Source organism: Nuphar pumila, chromosome 5, assembly GCF_984573655.1.
Source record: "Nuphar pumila chromosome 5, dmNupPumi1.hap1.1, whole genome shotgun sequence".
Lineage (NCBI taxonomy): Eukaryota > Viridiplantae > Streptophyta > Magnoliopsida > Nymphaeales > Nymphaeaceae > Nuphar > Nuphar pumila.
This window is the reverse complement of record NC_143253.1, coordinates 136,988,712-136,996,244: the sequence shown is the minus strand read 5'-3', so window position 1 is coordinate 136,996,244 and position 7,533 is coordinate 136,988,712.

Below are 7,533 nucleotides of genomic sequence, written 5' to 3'. Positions count from 1 at the left end.
GGACCGGTTCGAAGCTATTTTTGGCCAGTTCCTTCCAGTTTCTCACCGGTTCCGAGATGCTAAGACCCTGTTTTCTTAAATATAAGAAAATACAGGGATTTTGGCATACGGTTATAGGTTTTTTTTATGAACTTTTGTTCATACTTGACCCGGTTCATAAGGCTCAGAACCGGTTCAGACCCTTGGATGGCCGGTTCGGGGTTGTTTCAGACCGGTTCAGAGTGCTTTAAGACCGGTTCGTGAAACATATAACAGGTTCATTCAGTTTTGGAACCATTTCGAAGGTCATATGTCTGGTTCATTCGGTTTACAGACCATTTTAAGATATAATTTTGCACATTAGCATTAAGGATAGTTAGATGACTCAGTGTTTTCATGTCACCAAAGTGACTAAATACACGTGAGTCATCAATGAATTTTATACTATCATACAGTTTAAGTCGATATGCACATTGTACTTAGATTCATGAAACGATAGACGACCCAAAAGTAGTTTTATCGTGTTTGAAATTTAAGTAGGGTATAATAAGGTAAATGTGTCGAGATACATCACACATAAGTATCCAAAGGTACCTTGTGTTGATGGTCTAACTTCACAAGAACCTTAATTTTACCGAATATGGTCGGTAGACGAAGTGGTTTCGCGTGTCGGAGCTCTTACCAAAGTAGGACTCTGATGACCCCCTTCACTCGCTTGGAAAGAAGCATATCAAGGGCCTTTATTATTTTTGGTTTTTCCATTAAAGTTTAGTCTCGTATGAATGCTTCCTGATACGTGTCTTTTGTCATGCAGTTTCTAGTTCTGTGATTTTAGATGGCTCTAGCTCTATACATTTTCTAGATGAATCTAATTTTAGTGATTAGAAAGAAACTGTTCTTTTTGCATTTGGGTATATGGATCTAGATCTGACCCTAAGGATAGATGAACCCATTGCCCTCACTGATCAGAGCACTGTTGATCAAAAGATTGCTTTTGAGAAGTGGGAGCGCTCGAATAAGCTTAGCCTATTGCTTTTGCAATCTAAAGTGGCTAAGAACATTCGCAGTGCTATCCCACAATGCAGAATAGTTAGGGAATTCATGAATGCCATTGAGGCACAGTTTGTGAGTTCAAACAAGGCCAGAGCCAGTACCCTGATGACAAAACTCATATCTATGAAATATACTGGAGGGAAAAACATTTGTCAACATATTTTGGACATGAGGAACATAACATCTCAACTGAATGACATGAAGTTCGTCATCTCTGATTCTTTCCTAGTGTATTTAGTCCTAACATCCTTACCTTTGGAATACGGATATTTCAAAATCTCGTACAACACACATAATGATGAATAGACATTTAATGAACTTATGTCCAAGTGTGTTGAAGAAGAAGAGAGGATGAATGATGAAAAGGTGCAGAGTGCACATATGGCTTCTCATACGTCCAAGGTAGGACCAAGGAATAATGCATTTAAGAGAAATGCTAGAAAGAAGTCAACTGAGGATAAGTCATCCCAAGACAAGCAATTCAACTCTGCTCCCATAAAGTGTTTCTTTTGCAAGAAGAATGGACACATAAAGGTAGATTGCATAAAGTACAAGAAATGGTTGGAAAAGAGAGGTAATTTGTCATTAGTTTCTCATGAATGTAATTTATTACATATTCCTGAAAATAGCTGGTGGATTAATTCTGGTGCTACTGTTCATATTTCCAACTGTCTACAGCTGATCCTGAGCAGAAGGGAACCAACAATGCATGAGAAAAGCATCTATTTGGGAAACAAGATGCGTTCACATGTGAAGGGTGTTGGAACCTGCAGGATTACTCTAGATACAGGCGTAGTTTTAGATCTTCATTATGTCTTTTATATTCCATCGTATAGTAGAAACTTAATTTCAATTTCAAAGTTGGATAAATTTGGATATTGTTTTAAGTTTGAAAATTCTAAATTATTCATATTCAGAAATTCAATTGAATTTGGTTCTGCATCAGTTAATAATGGTTTATATAGATTGAATGTTAAGATTCAAACTCAGGAGTCTTTGACTTCTGAATACGCATTGGTTGAAAACAAACGTAGCATGATAGATGATAAATCTTACATGCTTTGGCATCGAAGGTTGGGTCATATCTCTAAAAAGAGAATAAAGAGACTAGTAAATGAAGGGATCTTGCAATCTCTGGATTTTACCGACAATGGCCCATGTGTTGATTGCATAAAGACTAAGCATACAAACACATATAAAGAGGGTGTCAAATGCAGTAGTGAGATATTAGAAATAGTCCATACGGATGTATGTTAACCGTTTTCTCCTTGTTACACAGGCAAAAAATATTTCGTCACCTTTATTAATGACTATTCTCAGTATATGTATCTCTACTTGATTTTTGAAAAATCTGATGTTTTCAGATATTTAAAGAATTTAAGAAAGAAGTAGAGAAACAAACTGATAAGGTTATTAAAATAGTCAGGTCTGATAGAGGTAGTGAATATTATGGTAGGTTTACTGAGATGGGGCAAAGGGAAGGACCATTAACGCGATTTCTTAAAGAGGAAGACATTGTGCCTCAATATACTATGCCTAATAGTGCCTATCAGAATGGTGTAGCTGAAAGGAGAAATCGTACGCTTAAGGAAATGGTCAGAGCTATGTTGAATTATTCAACGCTTCTCATAAAGTTGTGGGGTGAAGCATTAAGGACTGTTGTGCATATTTTGAATAAGGTTCCTATGAAATCTGTGCCTAAAACTTCTTACGAGCTGTGGACAGGTAGGAAACCATCATTGTCTTATATGCACATATGGAGATGTCCTGCAGAGGCTAAACTGTATAACCTCCACATTAAAGCCTTTGATCCAAGAACAACCAGTTGATATTTCATTGGTTATCCAGAAAGATCAAAAGGATACGTGTTTTATTGCCCATCTCACTCACCACAGATTGTTGAAATGGATAAGGCTAAATTCCTAGAAGATGGTTCAATAGGATTGAGTGCACTTAAAAGTCTTGGTTTTGAGGAAGTACATGATCCAGTTTCGTCACCTATTAAGGAAAACATCGAAAGATACCACATTGTTATTCTTAATGATGGTGTGGTTGATCATTCGATTGTTAATGCATAAATCCAAAGTTAACCTATTGTGGACAATGCGGAAGAGCACGAATGGGATGATTAGGTTCAATCTGAGCCTGAAGAACGACCTGTTTGAAGATCCACAAGGATTAGGAGATCTGCCATACATCCTGATTATGCGGTGTACCTTCAGGAGCCTGGTGATTTCATAGATATGGATGATGACCCGTTGACTTTTATGGAAGCTGTTGAAAGCAAACAATCTTCGCACTTGATAGAAGCCATAAAAGAAGACTCTATGGCTAAAAATCAAGTGTGAGATCTTGTCACGTTACCTAAAGGAGTAAAGCCCATAGGGTGTAAATGGGTCTGTAAGACCAAGAAGGACTCCAAAAGTAACATAGAGAGACATAAAGCAAGATTGATTGCTAAAGGATTCACCCAAATGGAGGGCATTGACTATAATGAGACATTCTCTCATGTCTCAACTAAGGAGTCAATGAGGATAATTTTGGCCCTCGTAGCTCATTATGACTTAGAGCTACATCAGATGGATGTGAAAACAACATTCCTCAACGAGAATCTGAATGAAGAGATATACATGAAACAACCTCTTGGTTTCTCTGAAAATGATCGTTTGGTTTGCAAACTTAACAAACCAATATATGGACTTAAACAGGCCTCTCGACAGTGGTATATTAAATTTTCCCAAGTCATTGTGACTTTCGGGTTTATAGAAAACATTATTGATCAATGTATATACCTTAAGGAAAGTGGGAGTAAGTTCATTATATTGATGTTGTATGTGGATGATATCTTACTTGCAACCAACGATATAAAGTTACTTTCAGAGACAAAACAGTTTCTTGCATCACATTTTGATATGAAAGATATGGGTGAGGCTGCTTATGTTCTTGGCATTGAGATTCGTCGAGACAGAGCAAAAGGTGTTCTAGGCCTCTCTTAGAGATCCTATATAGAAAAGGTGTTAAAGCGATATGGGATGGAGAATTATTCTCCTACTTCTACACCCATATCAAAAGGTGACAAGCTGAGCCTAAAGGATTGTCCACAGAATGATATTGACAAAGCACAGATGAGTGCTTATCCATATGCATCAGTTGTTGGCAGCTTGCAGTACGCGCATACATGTTCTCGACCAGATATTTCTTTTGTACTAGGGGTACTTGGCAGATTTCAGTCTAACCCAGGTTTACCCCATTGGAAGGCTACCAAGAAAGTCTTGCGGTACTTGTAAAGGACAAAGGACTATATGTTAACGTATCATAAAGTTGATCACCTCGAGGTCATTGGCTACTCAGATGCGGATTTAGGAGGATGCCTTGATAGTAGAAAGTCTACTACTGGGTACGTCTTCTTACTTGTTGTGCACGCGATCTTTTGGAGGAGTGAAAAGCAGACGACCACTGCTGCCCACACCATGAAGGCAAAATTCATAGCATTGTACGAGACTACTTCGCAGGCTATATGGTTAAAGAACTTCATATCACAGTCAAAGGTGGTCGATTTCATTGGGAAGCCACTAAAGGTCTACTGTGATAATGAAGTTGCGGTGTCTTTTTCGAACAACAACAAAAGTACTACGTCATGCAAGCATATGAAATTAAAGTATTTTGTTGTTAAAGAAAGAACGGAGAATCATTTAGTGCATATTGTCAATATTGGTACCAAAGAGATGATCGTTGATCCTCTTACTAAAGGGCTAGCACTGAGATTATATTTTGAACATGTAATGAGGATGGGATTGTTAAACTCTTTTTTGACATATGCATATAAATAAAGTGATCACTTTCAGTCTTTTGATTCTCATTATGGTTGTTGTTAATCTCATAAGGATTAGAGATTCAACTAAGGACCTTTAGAATAAAATAAAAAGGTCATTCTATTCATCATTTATTTCCATAAGGTTTTCTGGTTAAAGGGTTTATCGTCGGAACAAGTGGGAGAATGTTGGGATAAACCACCACGTTGGTGGTGGTTACCCACGATGTGGGTAACGCTCCTCATAATGATGCTCCTTCCGTTAAACCCATTACCGAATAAAAGAGAAACAGTTGCTTAACTGTTTTTATTCGGTGATTATAAAAAGGGTTTCATAAGCAACCCATGAAGTGTGCAAAATACAGAGATTAGGAGGGAAGAGGTTGACTCACCGTCTGCATATGGAGGCCTGCGCTTGTGGTGGCTGCAGACCGGCCAGGTTGAAGAGAGCCCTTCTCCGGCAACATCCTCCGCCCTCTGATAATGGCCGCCTCAGGTACGCTCTGCTTTTCTGTTTTGTTTTTGCAGGGCCACCGCCATACAGGGATGCCGATTAAGGCTTCGCCTGAAAACCCCCAGCCGACCCAACACCTACCACTTTAGAGAACCTGATCACCCTTGAATGGCATGGACACAGATTTTGGCATTTTTTTTATGATGACAAACTCTCCTCAAAGTGAGAAAAACCTCAGGTGAGGCCCCATGACCACTCAGACTTAAGTGACTCACTTCTAAAAGCTACTGACACACTTGTGTGCCAGCCGGGTTTGATAAGGTGCTTTCATCTCAGCACCCTCACAACCATCCAGCTGGCCAAGTGGGTTGATTAGTTGGATTTCAGTAATATGTAGGGCAATATTGTTTTGGAGCACATGAACTTGTAAAACACTCGGATTTTATGAACTTGGTCATGCTTTACCTTACCTATGTGCATGTGCCCTTCACATGATTGCCCAAACATAACTTTCTAACAACTCTGGATTTCATTATCTTGATCACGCTACGGGACATTCCAAAGGCATGTATGCTCACTTGATTTTGGGAATAGTATTTGTTACAAACTTTTGGTATCATATCTCATGGAGATATGGATCATTGACAACTTCCAATATTAAATTATTTGGCATTTTTTTCATCCATCTCCACTTCTTAACAAGATTTTTCCTGTCAAGAGTTCAGCTTTCAGAATAATCATAAAAGCATAAAACATAAAAATAAAAAAGTAATTGACCGTATCCAATTTTATCAGTGGCATATAAAATGTTGAATTTTTTTTATGAAAAATGATTATACTATCCTTGTAAAATGGTGCATTTTCAAAATTACCTCACAATTTGCCAAAATCCTCATCATGTTAAAAACTATGATTTTAAAAATTTTTAAGATATTTTTACCCTTTGCAAACTTCTTCTGACGTTCGCATGAGAACCTTTAGAGATTCACACACACACACACACACACACATATATATATATATATATATATATATATATATATATATATATATATATATATATATATATTCTGAACCTCTTGACATTCACATATATATATATATATATATATAAACTTTATATGGCTTTCTCATGCAAACCTCATCACACTCGCATGTATGTATATATATTTGTAAAAGTCAAGAAGGTCAGAACATATTTGTGCAAATATCACGAGGTTCCCATGCAAACCTTAAAGAAGGTTTGCAAATATATACACACATGTGTGAATGTCAAGAGGTTCACGTGTAAATGTCATAGGAGGTTCGCAAATATATATACATATATGTAAATGTCAAGAGATTTGCATGCGACTAAAAAATTGATAATCAGAATTTTGGACATATGGCGGATTTTTGATAAATTGTAAAACATTTTAGAAAGCACACTATTTTACAAAGAGTATGGTCATTTTTCAATTTTCTTATTCACCAACAAATCGTCAAATGTCATGTTGACTTTCCCACAAAAGCAAGATCTTCAGAACATCCAAAATCACCATAGAGAATTTGTTAGATTCATCAACAAATAATGAAACTAGTTTAAAGCACGTAAAATAATTATAATAGGAACCAAGAACAATTATCCAACTTGACCAAAATGCTTCTGCTACCAAAAATAAAAAATAAAAATAACAGTTGTAACATAAATGTCTTCATCACGTGCTTTACTTCAATGTCGCCCCTCTACAGATTTCTTATTCCTGCCCACAGATAAGGTAGAACCAAGGGCTCCACCAGATAGGCAACTCACCTTCCATGATTTACACACCAAATCAAAATTTGGTGCAAGCTCAGGTTTTGGATCCATCATTAAATTTTGTTAGATCATTGGAGCCTGGTCCAATTGCACAATGATTCAAATTCAGGTTGGACATTATCAAGGGTCTTATGAGATAGAATGATACAAACTTTTATGGTGGTTAGTTGTCAGTTGATCCTTGCACTATTAGCGATATTGTTTCTGGGAGACCTCTGAACCCATGTTTATATGGGATGATATCCTTTGACTTGGTTTCCACTGGATCCATAACCCATCCTGTTTGGGCTTAGTTAGGCTTAGGAGCATATCGGAAACGAGGATCAAGAAGCAGGATGTGATTCCCATTCAAAGGACTACAATGGGCATCTCATATGTTGCTACTTCTAGGGTATGTATACCATCAAATCCCTCTTGTGCATGTAAAAAACCCACCAA